Below are 19125 nucleotides of genomic sequence, written 5' to 3'. Positions count from 1 at the left end.
TTGAGCTGTACATTCTTTGTAAATCGTATTTCCAAATGCTGCGTGCATGCAGGTGTTAGCAATATGTACACAAAACAAAACAAAAGTTTACAACACTAACCAACCACCAAGACATGTGGAACAAAAGAATCATTTAAATAAAGTGGAATATTTACAATAGTGTTGAAGTGGGAAAAATCTGAATGGAATATTTTGCTCAGTTTGAACATTTGACAGGAAACAAGCTGGGGAAAAAGAATAAACTCAGAGCAGAAATGAAAGCACAGCAAGAATACACATGTACAAGAACATAGCATGCATGCTATTTTATTTAAAATAATCTTGCACTGACAAAAGTTTATGGTCGGAAGTGCGTGTTGACACAAATGATTGAGGTCAGAGCTCTTTCAATCGAAAGGAAAATGACATATAAATAATGATCTGTGATGGACTTGTCATATAGTAGTTAAATAAAATACTCTAGTACCAGTTTCCTTTGAGGCTTGTTTCACTTTTCCGGCTTCTGTAAAGTACCTTTCCTTGATGAATATCTATGTGTTGATCCAGTGCCATGAGGCCTAGCCACATCCTTCATTCTGCTGAACAGAGAGAATCACTGCAGGAGCTAATATTCTAACAAAGACATAAAAACTTGTGATAGAGCATTAAATGGGGTTAGGAATATGTACACTTAATAAACACATGATGGAAAATTGCACTGATAACAATGGACATTGTAATACTGTTTTGTTTATGCATGAAAAGGTGAAAAATAAGTAATATAAAGAAATAATCTTTACATTTGGTATAGTGCCAAGTGCTACATGGGATCTACAGTAAAGTGACAGTTAAATAAAATGAATAAAATAGAAACCAAATACATAGAAGTGATAATTTTCACAACACACTTTTTTTTAACTCTATATGTTTTCCATACTCAATTAATTCTGTTCCAAAATAAAGATTTCTTCTTTAATGTAAAAGATTCTAAGCTTTTCCAGTTTGGCTAAAATGTTTGAAATAACAACACCAATTTGAAAATCCTGCATTTTCCCTTATATATTTGTACTTCGTGAACATTAAAACATTTTGGAATGAAAATGCAACATTTCCTAACAAATTCAATAAGAAATCAACAAATGTCTTATCAAACATCACTTTTTTTATCCCTTATAATTCTTGCAGATGAATTTAGACAGTTAAAACGTTTGTGTGCTATAAAGCTGTAAAAATAATTTAAGACTTAAAGTGACAACGCTGTTAAAATTGTTATCCATATAACCTGTTTGAAACTTCTAAACAAGGTAAAAACACTGTAGATTCTATTTGTTCTGATCACCAGAGTGTTTTGTCTCCATTTACATGCCTGTTCTAATAAATAAACCTTGACATTTCAGCTATGAAAACGTTTGGACAGACAAGTAGATTTTGGTCATTAGCAGAGCTTGGCTTCACTGATGGCATTCTCGTGACAGATTTTTAAAAATCTCACAGCAGGTTTTGGACTAAAGCACTGGAGTGAGTTCTGATTGACTCTAAACAGTGATCTAGGATCACATGTTATCAGCTAAACCTCTGCCGCTCTGTTTCCTTTCATTGTGTCTTCTGAGTGACAATTTCCTGCTAATGTCCTCACGCAGAGAACAAATGATGAAGATCTGGGTTGCCTTCTCTATTACAAATTGCAGTGTTAAGCAGAAATGCTGAATTAAGGAAAAAGATTTTTAAAAAGTAACACCTTTTATTCTAGAAACATTGTTACTTGCACTTTGGAAAATGTGCACAAATTGACTATTGTCATTAAATGTTATGGAGATTATATTGCTACCTTAAGAGGCTTAATAGTTAAAGAAATTAAGTAAATATCTTACCAATTTCGATTTAAAAATCCTTGCATTTAATGTAGTGACTTTTATTTTGTTCTCCCAAAGTCTCAAAGTAATTTACAGGATTTACTGTAAAATGTAGTGATTAGATTTTTTCACTGACGTGCCTGCCTATTTGCACAGAGCAATGTCTCACAAACAGCAATGAAGTGAATGACCAATTTTATCAGGGGGACTGTTGGTCCTGGACACTGGGAGAAACTCCCTTCTCTTTTCAAATTTGCACTTGAAACAGAAGAGAAAGCAAACAAAAAAATGATAGATAAAAATATCTAATGGGTACTGAAAACAAAATAACAAAATATAAAACTGGAAAACTGGAAAATATCCATACAATTATACCGGTGATATATTCTCTTGTAAAACATAAAGGGTTTAATATACCAAATTGTGAGTGTTAAGGCATGTTGGCTATACCAAAAATATCTCTGGTGTCCCTGGAAGCCACGGAACAGCCTGGTGTCAGTCTGGCTCACTTGGGAGACTCTTGCCTTTGAGTATGAAGGATATGAGTTCAAGCCCCATGTCGGGACATGGAGCTCACAGCTTAGGCTGATACTTCAGTAATTGCTAATAAAATGTTAAGCCAAGTCTGTTCAGGTGGATATCAAAGTTCCCATGGCACTATTTGAAAAGAGAATAAAGTTTATCTCAGTGTCCTAGCCAACAATTCCCAAGATAAAATTGGTTATTTACTTCTGTTTTGGGGATATTGTTATGCAATTTGGCTGCTGGATTTGCTTACAAAATACAGAGTCACTACACTTTTTAGTAAATGCTGTGAAATGCTTTGAGACTTCTTCCCGACGGGAAAGGTGCTAAATCAAATGCAAGGATTATAATTATTTTAACATCCATTTGAGTTGCAGATAAGATCTTGGTTTAAACATCTGTTCTATATGCCTTTACGTAATGAACAAGCAACAACACTGAAAACTTCAACAGTGTGGGGGTGATGCATTGCATCTAATGCTAATGGATAGAAAAGCAAATTCTGTTAAAGGTGATGTAATGTTTGGTGTGGCATAAAATGGACTTCAAACAAAACTGAAGCTATGTTTCACATGTTTATATGAACTTTAACGAGGACAAAGGAGAGAAAAGAAGTAATGGAGTTATTCTTTCCTTGTCAGTACAGTTTCTAACCTTTGGCAGAAAATGTGTCCCCCCCCGCCACCCCCCCGCCCGATGCCCCTGTATCTCATAAAGTCAGCAAGCATTACCATTCCACAAAGTCCACAGGACTATTATAAATGGATTAATAATCTGAAACATGTGTCAACAAGGAAACTGAAGTACAAAAAGTAAAGGTCCAGAGCATAACAAAGAAACCACAAAATGTCATAAACACACGTAATTGCACATAGCATACCATTGCAAAATATTAATCTAACACGAGGGACCAGAGATGGGCAAATGATTTATGGACTGTTGATGGAATGCACTTATGTGCCAAATAACTTGCAATGTTCCATGCTTCTTTATGATCTTAATATTTAAGGCACAATTTTTAATAAGGTGAAATCAACAAAGTGTTCAGATCAGGGTGCATTTCAGAGCAACACAAGCTACTTTGATTCATTGATTTTTGAGTTCACCTGCTCTAACAGTGTACATTTTGTGAGTTCCATTGTAGGTTGCTAGGGGGAGTAATATGCATTGGCAAAGCATCTCACAAGAGAAGAAATGGGGACAACACATTAGTTATTCTGCACTGAACTTAAAACTTCTTTCAATGAATTACAGAACAGCATGGAATTAAGCATGAGGAAGATATTCTTCTCCCTTGGCTGATGTAGCAGGAAGCAGTCATAAGAGTAAATGATTCTTATTTTTCATTATGAAATTTCAGCGCCTTGGGACGTCCTCCCGATGTGAAAGGCGCTATACAAATGTAATCTTGTGGTTTTTGTTGTTATCTGTACAGGAAACATCATGTCCAGGACTTATTTAACTGCCCCATGCCTATCGTTTACTATTATGTTCCTATGTATCCAGTTTCTTTTTAGAAATAGTTCATCAACACATTGAAAAGCTGCTTAAGCTTAGTAGTGGGGAGGTTTCTTCAAATCTCTCATGTTGTTTGAGGGTCACTCACTTTGTATTCAGGCCTTAATTCTATGCTTCTAGTCAATGTCCAATAACTTGCTTCTAATTGCATTCACGTTCCAGAACAGAGTCTTGTAAAGCTCCACTCGTATTGGATTAATGAAAAACTGGCTCCCAAAGGCTAGAGCTGCAACCAATAAGTGAGAGAAGATTAAAGTTTGCTAGGGTTCTATTATAGACATGGCCAGGCTGACTTGAGAACTTTAATGTATCTGGATAAAATAACCTGAATTGCATTGTAAGAGCTAACGGGTGAAGCTGTCCTATAAATCTATCATTAAGACATTCTGCATCCAACCTTTTTTTATTGCAGGATTAAAAAAATCTCAAAAATTGAAAAATCAGATCCAAATTCCCACATGGTCACTGGCATTCAGCTTACCTTCCATCTTAATAATGAAGTGGAGAATGCATGAATACATTGGGAAGTACACCCTGAGTTTATGCTTGGACAGGAACATACATTTCAACTGTGGTATACTTATAAAAGAGTCACAGCAGAAATCTTTCTTCTGCTGGCTTCCAGTGAACAGTGAGTTCTTTGACATAAAATAACACATTGCCTTTTCCCTCCCGGATTTTGCTGAAATCACTTGTGCTTCTGAATGTGTGTCAACATAACAGTCTTTGTTATTTCTCTGTTGAGTCAGTATGTGAATTTTAGTTTCACAAGCCTTTGTTATTGCTGGAAGTGCTGCAGAAGCAGTTTTTATCACCTTCTTTTCACTTTTGTTTTGATTTTGAATTATCATTAAAGTTTTGAAATCTCTTAAAACCAATGAAGTACTACTGTGTCTGATGACGGTGACAGATCACTATGGATCATGTCTGCTAACCCTCAACGGGTTTCGTACCTGTTATGCTTATATTTGAACCAGTTTCTGGTGAGCACAGCAAAGAAAAAAACAATTATTTGCTGAAAGTTTTTTTAAAATACTGACTATACATACTCTTAATGGTTTTCATAGAGATAGATGAAAGTTGGAAAAAGCCTTGATGGACCTCACAAGAAGCTTTGTTGTATTACCACAAAACAGTCTGGAGCTCAACAATGGCAACTTAGTTCTTGATTTGCAACAGAACCTATTAAACTCCAAAGACCAAGACAATCCTACATAGTGGTGAATTCCTGCAGAAAGGGGTGTTGAATGTTTGCAAGGATTATTAGTGAAGGCTAATGGTCTAATAAAACACCTTGAGGTGATAAGTAAATAATGCTTTCTGTTCACATTGACTAATGATGACCTATCTAACACTAGTAAGGAAAGCTCACTAGAAAACAGTGACTTCCATTTATATAGTTCTCTTCATGCAGGATAGTGTTTTGGAGCACTTGGAAAAAAGCCTGATGAAGACAATTGTTAGAATCAGGAAGAAAGAAAATATCCTGAGAAAGAGAATTGTGTAATAGTAAAATAATGCAATTACAAGCAAGTCCTCCCTATTGATCCTATTTTCAATGGGAAGATTTTTCTTTAAATAATTAGAAGTGCATAATTCTCAGCTATATTGATTAAGAGGTTGAAGGAAAAGATTTCCAAATGGATTTAGACTGGTTATACAGCTGGGCAGACACATGGGAAAATAAATTCCGAACTTAGCATACACTAAAGTATCACATATGGGATATAAATACATAATGAATGGAACTGAACTGGAGCAGGGAGACTTTGTAAAAGACCTGGGAGTAGTGCATGACTATTATTAATAGACCATTTAGAAAAACAATTTTAAATATTAATATGTAGCCAGAACAGAAGAAATGAAAGTTGACAGATGTTATACTGCGACACTGTTTACAATCACTGGTCAGACCACCCTGAGAATAGTGGATTCCGTTTTGGTCATAATTTCTGCCAAACATATACAGTAGACTGCAACAGAAATAGGCTCACCCACTGTCACAGCTCCTCACAGTAAATTCTCCAAAGCACTTTGGGACATTTTGACAATGTGCTATCGCAATGGCACTATTTTGAAGATAAGCAGGGAGTTCTCCTGGTGTATTAGTCAATGCTTTCTGTATATTAAACTTCTTGAGCATCAACAAGTGTCTGCGTTATTGTCACCTGGTGATTTTGTGTATAAAATTGCTTATTGTTAACCACAAGGAATATGGTTACAATATCAAGCAGATGTTATGTAACCAATGTACAGATCTGTCCAAAACTTTCTGCAGATTAACATTACATTGATATAACTCAAAAGTAGCCTGACAGGCCATTACAGTTATTTACGAACTGTCATTACTCACCATTACCTGTGAGTTGTTCTTTGTATACCATATGTAACTAGATACACTAATAATATTCAATCACAATGTTGAAAATATAGCCTGGGGGAGGGGTCTTGAACTCTGTACCTTTACATTTGAATGGAGAATATCAGGCCTAATGAAGAATACCCTCATACAGCTCTCTAGCACACTATGGGGTGTAAATTGTCCTGCTCTGGACTGTTTAAGTTGTTTTAAAAGAAGCAAACACAGAAAATAAGATCAACCAAAAAGTACAGCCACCTCAAGAAAAGAAATGCTTGAAGTATTAATTGTTAAATAAAAGTGTTAGTTCCTAATGTGTCATGGACCTACTGAACCTTTGAATTTCCCTTTCTGCTTAGTATTACTTGTGCAATTAAAACTTTATTAGCAACTTCTTAGGCTTCACATAAAATTAAGTTTTGTCTTCCAAAGATTGCGGGCAAACTGGTGGGGGGATTGTGGCAAAAGTATCTCTAAAAATAAAACACTGAAGTTAAAAAGTTAATCTAAACAATAGGATTCAAGAATAAATAACATTTTAAAGTCAATACAGTTGTAAATCAGCTGAAGGAGAAATGATTTTCTGTGGTTTCAAGCCCCATGTTAGACTTTAAATATCATAGTCTGACACTCTAATCCAGTGCTGGATAGCACTCTATTGTCTGAGGTGCTGCTGTTCAGATGAGATATTAAATCAATGTCCCATTTGCCTGTTTAAGTGGGAATTAAAGGTCCCATGGCACTATTCAAAAAGAGAAGGGTGTTCGTGACCAACAATCCTCTAGATAAAATTGGTGGCTCACTTTATGGCTCTTTTTGGGACATTGCTATGCACAAAGATAGCTACCACATTCACCTTCAAATACACTGTCACTGCACGTTACAGTAAACGTTGTCAAGCGCTTTGAGACGTTGGCGCACAACCAAATGCAAAGTTTATTATTACTCAATGGGTCTCAGGCTCCTCATTATACAGTATAAATTCTGTTATAAAACACTGGTATAAAAATCGAATGACTCTCTTGCAGTTGAATAAGGTAGAAGAACATTTGTTTGACGTTCGGCAACCATAAATAGCAGCGTCTTAGTCAGAACTCCCACTAGAGGTTACTGAAAGACATTACTGGACCATTGATTTTTAAATCTATTGAGGGCAGCTACATTTCCTGTTACTCTATTTCCAATTTACTGAATTATTCTTTCTTCAACAAAGAAACAATCAAAGTTGGTTAGAGCATAGCTATAAACGTTACAGGTACAGTAATTATTTTACTTTTTCTCGCATTCGAAAGTACAAAATCCAGTAAAAACTTTTGTGGATGTTTATTTTTGTACTATGGAAAAATACTTCAAGGACATTTCTTGCTAAAGTACCGAGCAGCTTATTGATACTGATAGCTTAGTTAGTCAAGGCAATACTATTCATAACACTGAGCCATGCAGACTGGGAGGCTTGTAGATTCGATCACTGGTCCTTTGCTGAGGTTAGCTAACTGCAGCCAGATAGCAGTGGAGCATTCTGACATCCTTGCTTTGATATCCTTGACTCTGAAGCAGAAAATCAACCAAGATTCACAGTAATGATTATTACTCCACGTCTCTCCCAGGCCACAGTGCATAGCTGAAAGCATTGATATTTCAGAGAATTAAATCAGTGCTCTCCTAAACATGATAGAATTGATGCTTGGTGATGATCACCCATAGTTACTGCAAGCCTAAGCTTATACCACAGAGGTAAATACAAGTTCAACACCGAAATTATAGAAGCTAACACACTTTAGTTTAGCTTGCATATAATTCAAGATCAGAAATGCTTTTGGTATCCAACTCTCTTCGGTGACCTGAATGTCTTGTAAACAATAAACTTTTGAAAAATCATTTCATGCTGGTAATAATTCTAGCTGTTTCGTCCTAGCTGTGTTCTCCCACCTTTCCTCCCTCCCACTAGTAATACAAGCTGCTGTTGAATTCAGTGCCAAATGAGAGTATGCCTTAATATAGCCATTGAATTAAATGCAAGGATTATTATTATTATTATTATTATAATTAAGCAGGTTCACCCCACTCTCTTGAAATATGGACAAGTTAAGTGAATTCATACAAAGACCATAGTTTCATTGAGCTGCTTTTCACATTAAGCTGTTTTTTAGACTCCCTTTCCTCCTGCAGTAAACATCTTCATACCTCTTTCCTTTAGTTTAATCGGTCTTTGTAGATAATAAACTTTGGATTATCACCTGACAAAACTAATAAATAAAGGAATCAGCTTAGTGTTTTCTTTTTAAAACTGATTCCTTCCTCAGTTTATCATTTCCTGATCACTGAAGTTGTCTTATGTTATCAGACTATTGCACAAATACAAGATGGGGCTTACATTGCCGATTTTCTGGATCAGCTTCACAAACTTGTTCTTTTTATGTCTATCTAACTGTGTGACCTTATGAAACATAATTTTCTGCAGGTTTATTTTGGCCAGCCCTATGACTGTTGCCATTTGGCACCCAGACTGACTGGATCGGGCATCGTAGTGTGCTGTCAGCATTGGGATATCCTTTGAAAAACAGAACATTTAATTCATTCTTTGAAATAATATTGTTTGCTTTGTCATCAAGAAAGTCTTGATCTAATGTAACATTAGACTGGGGGGGGGGTTACTTTCACTTTTAGAATTATAGAATCTAGTTTTGAGAAATAGACTCATATATAAAACTGTTGTATGTCAGCATACACTGAAATCCCATGTTCCTACACTTAAATATCTTTGCAGAGTAAGTTATATATGGAATAGGCTATCCAGGGAGGCAGTGCAGTCAATAAAATTGGTTACTCACTTCACGGCTGTTTGTGGGACATTGCTGTGTCCCAAACTGACTGCCACATTTGCCAACAAATACTCAGTCACTACATTTCACGGTAAAAATTCTGTGAAGCTCTTTGAGGGCTCCCAACAACATGATGTGAGGATTATTATTTTATTTTTAAATTGTGTCAACAAATTCAATAGGAGATTACAGTTGAACCACTTCATACAGAATTAATACCGTATATCATACTGCCCAAAGTAACTCAGAAGAAAATTATTTTCCTGACGATAGATAGTTAGATAGACTTTGGTATTAATCTGCTTCACTCGCTTCATAGTGTGGGTTCGCGGTGATATCACAGTATACTAGAAATGTGGAACATTTCCGCTTTTGGCACATTGCGGCAGCTCAGAGGCTTCCTGGTGTCCCAGAAATCACTGCACCTGCTATTGAGAGTGGTTTCTGACTTCTTGCACGCTGCACTACACTGCATGTATGTTCAGCAACGTAAGCAGAGACATCTTTGGTGACCTGCTGATCCAGAGGTACTAACATGCAGCCGCACTGTAACCCAACCTAATATATTTGGAGTTGTTTTTATGGCCCCATGGTTTTTATGTGTTATAGCATATATAGCATATGTAGCATGTATAGTGTCCAGATGGATTTTCAATCTCTTTTGTAGTCTTATGTATTCTACATTCCTTTAAATTACAGGCATTTTCTCCAAGATACAACAACAACAACAACAACAAGATTTCATTTATAGAGCGCCTTTCACGTCGGGAGGACGTCCCAAGGCACGGGACAGTTGGGTCGGGACCCGAGCAGGGGGAAAATGGTCAGGGTGAGAGGAGGGAAGGGAGGGAGCGAGGATGGGGTAGAGAGTCGAGAGGGGAGCTGAAGGCACGGTCGAAGAGAAAGGTCTTGAGACCTGCCTTGAAGGAGGAAAGGGAGGAAGCAAGGCGAAGGCACTGGGGGATGGAGTTCCAGGTAAGTAGGGGGATAGTAGGTCAGAGAGGTAGGAGGGAGCAAGCCATGAATGGCCTTGTAGGTGAGGATGAGGATCTTGAATTCAATCCTCTGGGGGATGGGGAGCCAGTGGAGGCGAGCGAGGGTGGGAGTGATGTGGTCCCGAAGCCTGGTGCGGGACAGTACACGAGCTGCAGAGTTCTGAATAACCTGCAGCTTGTGGAGGGAGGTGCCGGGAAGTCCGACGAGGAGAGAGTTCCCATAGTCCAGCCTTGAGGTGATAAAACAGCGTGAGGGGTGAGGTAGTGCCATAGTCTGGCGATATTCCGGAGGTGATGGAAGGTGGTGCCAGTTGTGGCGCGGATTTGAGGTAGAAAAGGACAGCTCAGGGTCAAACAGAACCCCGAGGTTCCTGACTGGCTTTGAGAGGTGGAGAGTGCAGCCTTGGATGCTGATGCTGTCAGCGCCTGAGGTGCGGAGGCGCTGATGTGAGCCAATCAGGAGGGCCTCAGTTTTGCGCACATTGAGCTGAAGAAAGTTGTCTCTTGTCCAGGACTCGATGTCAGACAGGCAGGCTGTCAGGACATCGGTGGTCGTGGAGTTGAGGGTAGAGGAGGAAAGGTAGAGTTGGGTGTCATCCGCATACATGTGGAAGTTAACCCCATGTCTGCGGATGATGTCACCAAGGGGGAGCATATAGAGGGTGAAGAGGAGGGGACCGAGTACAGAGCCCTGAGGGACACCGCACGAGACAGTGCGGAGGCCGGAGGAAAAGCCATTTGTGGAAACAAAATGGAGATAGTGGGAGTGGTACGACCTAAACCACTCAAGGACAGGGCCTTGAAGGTTGAGGTGGGAGGACAAGCGGTGGAGGAGGATAGCGTGGTCGACCGTATCGAATGCGGCCGATAGGTCGAGGAGGACGAGGAGGCAAAGGGAACCCTGGTCACAGATGGTCAGGATGTCATTGGTGACCTTGACCAGGGCAGTTTCTGTGCTATGGGCAGCACGGAAACCTGACTGAAGGGGTTCGAATAGTGAGTGGGTGGAGAGGAAACAGCGCAGCTGGGAGGCGACAACTCTTTCAAGGACCTTGGACAGGAAGGGGAGGTTGGAGATGGCCCGGTAGCTTAATAGCTGCGATGTATCAAGGGAGGGTTTTTCAAAGTGGGAGTGATACTGGCAGTTTTTAGGGGAATGGGAACAGAGCCAGAGGAGAGGGACAGGTTGATGATGTCTGTGAGAAGTGGGGCAAGGAGGTGGAGCTGGGAGATAAGGAGTGGAGTGGGGATGGGGTCAAGAAGGTGGGTTTCAGGAACAGGATGAGGTTGGTGACAAGGGATGGGGAAACGGGTTCGAAGGGGAGGATGGGTAGGAGTCGGAGTGTGGGAGGGAAGGGGTGGGTGGAAGTTGGAGGGGCAGTGACCGCGGAGCGGATTCCCTTGATTTTGGATTCAAGAGTGGAGTCCTGTAGCTCAGTGGTTAGAGCACTCGCTTTGCAAGCGAGAGACCTGAGTTCAATTCCAGGCAGAGGGCGAAACCTTGGGCAAGTTTCCTTACTCCACACGCCTAATAATAATCCCTCCAAAAAAACCAAAAACAATAAGAAATTGGTCATTTTCAATCTACGACTGTTTGTGGGACATTGCTATGCGCAATTGGTTGCCGCGTTCGCCCACAAATATACAGTCAATTCACTTTACAGTGTGTTCTGTGAAGCGCTTTGGGACGTCCTCCCGACGTGAAAAGCGCTATATCAAATGCAAGGATTATTATTAGGATTATTAAGAAAATCCAGCATCTCCTCGCAGTGAAAGTTGGAGGATTGGAGAATTGAATACAATTCAATTCACGTTGTCAACATAATAAGAAAAAGCAGATAGACAAAGGTTTGCACTTTGAAGAAAATCTTTGATTGACATCTCTGAAAGTGTGGAGCATAAAAGTTAGTGAAAGCTGAAAATATGCAGAACCGTACTGATATTTGATTAGAGTGGCTATTCCAGATTCTATTCAAGTAGTAATCTGGTAGAGCAGAGGTTTATACAGCCATCACATTACAAATGGGATTTTCTCTAGAACAATTAAACACTTCTCACCTGATGATTTAGGGAGAAAAGCACTATCCAGTGGAAGATAAAGACAAAAAGACCAGAAGGTCACAGGTTTGATTTCTGGTCTATGAGCTGACTTAGTGAGCTGATCAAAGTTGAGGCAATAACTGGAGCATTTTGATCCATTTGTCTTTTGGCTCATACTCACAGCTTTCAACCACTGGTTAGCAGGCTGGTGGCTTTACTGTTGAGTTGTGATAAAGCTGTGATCCCACTAGTCAGTTGTCAAAGGCCATAATCCATGAACTGGAAGATAAATAGAAGATTCATCTTCAGGATAGTGTTAATGCGTACACCTCCAGCACATTTGGAAAATTCATATCCAGTACTTAAGAAATCTCTTAGGTTGCAGGTTGATTTACAGCAGGACACATTATCAAAAACAATTACAGGAGCTAAATGGTGCAAAATGTTTTCACAGTACAGAATGTGTTGTAAATTATAGAAAGTTGAATCTTAGAATATATCTCAGTCAGTAGTAAAGCTGGATGAGGAATTCCACAGTTTAAAGGCAAAGCTGTAGTAGGAAATTTTGGTAACCAACTGACCATGTGCAATAACACCTTTGGCTGACCTTTTCCTTAACAGTAATGATGCAGCAACAGCAAAATATGCAGGGGTTTGTTAGCATTATGCCAAACTAAATATGTATGTGACTAGGGTGGAATGAATTGCTCTGCCAAGAAGGAATGAGATCTTTAAAATGCTGAGCATTATTGAACTCTGAGGTCCAGGCATGTTGAATAATCAATATCGTTGACTAATTGATCATAAATTTTATTTGACTGCTAAAAAAAAAGCCGGTTACATGAAATTATTTCTAGGGAAGAGGATGCTTGCATCAGCTTATTAGTTCCTTAGTTTTTGCCATAATGCAAAACAATCTTGCAGATAAAGGAAGAAAGGCAAATCTAACAGTAACAAACTTTGGGTCAGGCTGCTCCTAGGCTGCATACAGTTCTGTTCGCTGCAATATAACGTGGAGTATTGTGGAGAGGAGAGCCACAAGTATGATCCCTGGGGTTAGAGGAATGAGTTCTGAGAAATGATTAGATAAGCTAGCGAACTTCAATCTTGATAAGGACACCTCAGAGGCGACCTTATAAAACCATATAAATGAGTACTTAAATAAGTAAGTAAAATATTTTCAGAAGCATCGAGAAAACAGAACAAGAAACAGATGTAGGGTGACAAAAGCCAAGTAACGGACAGAAAAGGCAAGTTGAGCAATAACTAGACAAGCTAAGCCTCTTCAGCCTTGAGAGAAGACAACTCAGAGGGGACTTCATAGAAGTGTATAACATGTTAAATGGGATTGAAAAAGTAAACCCAGATCAATACTTTAGGATATATCATGACAGTAGAACAAGAGGACATTGGTTTAGAGTTGTAACAGGCAATTTCAGGACAGATACCAGTAAGTTTTTATTTACGAAGAGGATAATCAATAACTTGAACAACTGAACAGCAATGGGACCTATTTAAAGGTGAGATTGAAGGAGCGCAAAGCAGGCACATTCCAACTAGGAACAAAATGGGTGCAACTAAACATAGGGTGCCATGGCTTTCAAAAAATATCAGGAAGTTAATAAAGGAAAAGAATGAGGCTTTTGAAACTGAAGGTCTACCAATGTGGTGGAAAATCAGAAAATAGATCAACGACATAGAAAAGTGGGGAAAAAAAGGGAAATTAGAAAGGCTAAGAGAGAACATGCTAAAAGGCTATCGGACAATATTAAAGAAAACTGTAAAGGTTTTTATAAGAATGTTAGAAACAAAAGAATAGCTCAGGAGAGGGTAGACCACTTACATATGAGAGCGGTAATTTGGTGGTAAAGATGGAGGTATTTTGCATCCGTTTTCACTGAGGAGACAGATACTAGCATAGAGATGAAAAAGGGCAAATGAGGAACAATTGCTTGGAATTAAGATCAAAAAAGAAACAATACTAAAAAAATTAGGAGAATTAAAAATTTAGAAATCATGGGGCACTCCTCTGTCGATAATTATCAAAATGTCTTTATAGTTGAGTGGGATGCCAGTAAATTGGAGGATGACAGATGTGGTGCCTCTGTTTAAGAAGGGTGCCATAGAACTACGGGCCGATTAGCCTTAAATTAGTTATGTGTAAATCTTTGGAGGCAATATGAAGGGACCAGGTTAGTGAGTACTTAGATAAACATGGGTTAGTCAGGCATAATCAGCATGGATTTGTGAAGGGCAGATGATGTTTGACCAATTTAATAGTGTTCTTTGAAACAGTAACTGCAAATGTAGATCACGGCAATGCTATGAATGTAATATATTTGAATTTCCAAAAGACATTTGATGAGGTGCAGCATGGAAGATTGATTAAGAAACTTAGTACACATGGAATAGGGGGAAACACAGCAATTTGAATAGAGAGGGTGGTTGAAGGATAGAAAACAGAGAATAGGGCTAAAAGGTTGCTTTTCTGTTGGAGGAAAGTGGTTAATGGTGTCACAGAGATCTGTGTTGGGGGCCTTTCCTTTTTTCCATTCATATCAGGGACCTCAACTTGGATATAAGGATATGGTGTCAAATTTTCGGAATGATAACAAGCTAAGACGTATTGTGACTAATGATGAGGATGGCAAGATATGGCAAGAAGAATTAAACAGATTGGTTCAATGGGCTGATCAGTAGAAGATGAGGTTCAATGATAGGTAACGTGAGGTAATTTATTTTTGTTCAGAAAAAGGGAAGTGAGTTACATATTGAATGGAAGTATTTTGCAAGGAATAAAGGGATTTGGGAGTACAAGTACTTAGGCCATTGAAAGTGGCATTGCAAGTGACAAGGGTTGTAAAGAAGGCTAATAGTATGCTGGACTTTATATACAGGGGCATAGAGAAAAACTAAAAAGATTAAACTAAATTTGTATGAATCATTGGTTAGGGGCAATTGAATTATTGATTCAAGTTCTGGGCACCTCACTTCAGGAAAAATGTTAAGGCATTGGAGGGGGTACAGAGGAGATTTACGAGAATGATTCTGGGGATGAAGGATTACAGTTATGAAAAGAGATTTCAGAAGCTGGATCTGCTTTCATTGGAGCAGAGACGGTTAATGGAGGATCTGATTGAGGTGTATAAAATCATAAGGGGATTTGTTAAGTAAATAGAGATAAGTTATTTCCACTGATAAGGGAATCAGTAACTAGGGGATATAAATATAAGGTAGCCACTCCTAGTTACTGAAAGGAGAATTTTGTTCATCCAGAGAATAGTTGCGATATGGAATGCTTTGCTGAGTAGGGTGGTGCAGGCAGAGTCCATTGTAGCTTTCAAGAGGGAAGTAAACAGGCATATGAAAGAGAGGGGCTTGAAGAGGTAAAGGGATAAGGCTGCTAGTAAGATTGAAGCAATATCTTTGCTCTGTGAGCTGGTGCAGGCTTGATGGGCTGAATGGTCTCCTTCTGCAAAGTGGATTTCCATGTTTCTTTATTTCTAAGTTTCTATGTAATAGAGGCCACAACACTACAGTTATTTAAAAAGCAGCTAGATTCAGTGATGGGGGGGACAGTGTTGTCCTGGGTTGTTCTGGGTGGATGAGATTGGATGGCTGAAGAGCTTTCTTCACCCGGACAAGTCTTCTGATGTTACAATCTTAATCTTTACCAAATCAATGACTGAAATAGGTTACCAGGAAGGCTGGTTGAGGCCAGGACTCCAAACTCATTTTTAAAGTAAGCCTTGATATGAGGACAGTGAGGTGGGCATTTTGGAAGGATAAGATCAAATGGGCTGATCGCTCTTGTGATCCTGTAAGACAGTTTAAGATGGCATGTGCTACTAATCAAAAAATGAAGATGTGTGTCACCTCGGCTCAGTTGGTAGCTCTGTTGTCTCTGAATCAGAAGATTGTAGGATCAAACCCCAAGTCAGATCCTGGAACTCATAGAATCTACGCTGACACTCCAATGCAGTGTTGGGGGCAGAGCTGCATTGTGGGAGGTGCCATCCTTCAAATGAAACACTAAATGTCTGAGACCATTTTTGTGCAGAAACCAAATGGATTTGGACCACCATCACTCATTTTTCATTGATGCAAATTGATGCCCTGCTGAAACCAACTCAGCCGACAGGATCCAGCATAAATCACTTTATGATTGTGCACCTTAAACCTGATCTATATTTTATTTTTCACTGCAAGCAGATCAAACTGTGCACATTAATTAACTGGGATATATGCAGTATAAACTGGGCACAACTTTAGGTGGGATTTAAATTTATTTTTCTCCCCTACTTTCCCAAAGGTACTCACTCATGCTGAGATTTGGTTTTGTAGGCAATGGCAGCTCTCCAGCATAATAATATTGATTGTTTTGTCTGGAGTTCAAAGGGACATCTCTGCTTACATAGCCAGATTTCCCATTAGAAACTCACAGTGCCAAGGCCCATAAATATACTAACCTTCATGGCATCACCACTCAAGTATTTTACTAAAAAAAGGTGAAAATCATGCCAGTGAATTGTCAAATATGGCTGGTATAAGCACCTATTCAATCCCTGATCAGGACCAGGAAAAATGAGCAATAACTACAGAAACTGGAAGTGTGTCTCGTTTAACCTGCTTTTATTGGGATCTAGTTCTGGAGTATAGTTCTAATGGGTCAGTAGGAATTCTAACAGGATTCCATGTTAAGGAATCTCACTAAGAAATATCAGAAATTCAACTTAATAATGTGCAAATCATCAGAACTGTCAAAATGACATTCTGTGGATTTTGGATTGACAACGTGTTAGTGGCTGTTGTTAGAAGGCACATCATGAGTCTCATGAGCAGATTTGATAGAAGCTTTCAAAAGGGAATTATAATAATAATAATCCTTGCATTTGATATAGCGCTTTACACGTCTTCTAGACGTCTCAAAGCGCTTCACAGAATATACTGTAAAGTGAATTGACTGTATATTTGTGGGCGAACGCGGCAGCCAATTGCGCACAGCAATGTCCCACAAACAGTCGTAGATTGAAAATGACCAATTTTTATTATTTTTTTGTTTTGTTGAAGGGATTATTATTAGGCGTGTGGAGTAAGGAAACTTGCCCAAGGTTTCGCACTGCCTGGAATTGAACTCAGGTCTCTCGCTTGCAAAGCGAGTTCTTTAACCACTGAGCTACACGACTCCACATTGCCTATATACTTGATATATACTTGAAAAGGAAAAATTTGCAGGGCTCGGGGTTAAGAGCGAGGGTGTGGGACTAGTTGGTAGCTCTTTCAAAGAGCCGGCACAGGCTCTTCTGTGCTGTAAAATTCTATGATTCTATGAGCCTAAGTGGAAGTGTTACCATATCTGAGTCAAGTACTGAGGGACGAATAATGCAGCGTGTGATGTGGAGTATTATATTATCATAAGTTTATATTATCATAAGTTTATATTAAGAGAAAATAATATAATTCTAACCTAAAATGTAGCTGTTTAGATTATAGCCACAAGTTTGGGATTGAACAACTCCACCCTTCCCGACCTCTGGAGGATGGTTATTCCCTCCGGCCCATGCAGAATTGGTTTGTTGCCATGTTGTTAATGCAGCAAGTCAATTGTTTGTTTTCATTTCCAACCGCAAAGGATAATTTTCTAACATAACATTTTCCTTTTTTAAAATCATTTCTTGCCTAAATATCTGGCAAAGAAACTTGGAAATCTGTGCTCCCTGCAGCCGGATTCGAGATTTCCTAACACGTGGGAAATTATTCCCCAGAGGTTGGGGGTGGGGATTCAGTCCCATTTCTGTCATTAAGGGCAGGGCACAAAATGAAAGAAAGCATTTTCTGATGATTAGCACTGGTGATCATTATCAAATCACACGTTGCATTTTTCCCTCCATCAAGTTATCATTGTTTATGAAGAGCAAGTGAACTTATAAAGCTGAAGTTTGCAACAATTTAACTTGTGGCGACATAGTGGCGATGAGCCAATGTAGAAAGGACAATAAACTACAAAACTCAGGAACATATAACATGTTGTAATTTTTACTTCAGCTGATGTACACACTCTTCTCAAATCAAGGAATGTTCACAAATGCAACTGGTAAAGCCTGAACTGGAGAGAGGTGAAAAAAAAAGCCATCTTCAGTGCTCAATGAGTACTGGGACCATTTCAGGACATTGCTATTGACCTGGCATCAGATTGGTAGGCAATGCACAACAATGGCTGAATCTTGAAGAAAGGTAGCATCAAGCCTGAAAGATGAAGTTCAAAACAGAACTGAAGAGGCGGGAATCACTTGCTGTGATTACAAAAATCATTGATCCAAAATAGGCAATGACTGATGATAGTACAAAATCCAAGTGTACAGACAAGTGTGTTTTGTAATCTATAGAATCACAAGTCACAGGTCAGAAAACTACAAATTACCTGCACAATTGGTCTAAATTGGTTGCAAAATTCAGCAGTTTTTGTCAACTTTACGGAGATGAAGCAAATACTTACTTGTGTAGTTTAAACACATCCTTCGTAGATTTCGCTGATGTGCCTGTGGGTTAAGGTGTCACCTATTCCATCAGTTGTGTCACACAGGGCCAGAAGAGTGTGGATGAGGGTGGAGGAAATCAGCTGAGGTTGAACAAGCTGCAAACACTTACTGTGAATGCTCACTTGCGGAGGCACTGGAGCACAGCCGTTGGAGAAAAGAGTAGAGAACTTGAGGCGAGGAAGATGGATGAACACTGGAGGAAAAAAGTTTGTTGTAGTGTAACCTGGAATTAAAACAAGCCATCTTACATTTAAGCATCAGTGCAGTCACCGTCAATGCCTTTGATTTCCGCACAACACGTGAATGTGATATTTTTCACACATGAAATTTGGGGGAGTTTTCACTTTTAAATAATAATATTCATCCTTATATTTGGTTGAGCGTCTTTTGTGTGGGTAGGATGTCTCAAAGCACTTCACAGGATGTACTGTAAAGTGGAGTGACTGTGTTTTGTGGGAAAACACAGCAGACAATTTGTGCACAACAATGTTCCAC

The 19125-nt window shown here is 39.0% G+C and overlaps 1 long non-coding RNA gene across 1 annotated transcript; it reads right to left on the bottom strand.

Moving 5' to 3' along the window:
• Positions 1-365: 365 nt before the first annotated feature.
• LOC103177342 lies at positions 366-18823 on the bottom strand. The gene is made up of 3 exons (XR_487711.2): positions 18588-18823; positions 12273-12370; positions 366-575 (listed from the first exon to the last, which is right to left on the bottom strand). It is a non-coding gene; the product is annotated as an uncharacterized LOC103177342 (long non-coding RNA).
• Positions 18824-19125: the final 302 nt, after the last annotated feature.

The sequence above is a fragment of the Callorhinchus milii genome, unplaced genomic scaffold (assembly GCF_018977255.1).
Source record: "Callorhinchus milii isolate IMCB2004 unplaced genomic scaffold, IMCB_Cmil_1.0 Scaffold1, whole genome shotgun sequence".
NCBI lineage: Eukaryota > Metazoa > Chordata > Chondrichthyes > Chimaeriformes > Callorhinchidae > Callorhinchus > Callorhinchus milii.
Note: the sequence above shows the minus strand (reverse complement) of the source record. Positions and strands in the feature narration are given on the sequence as shown.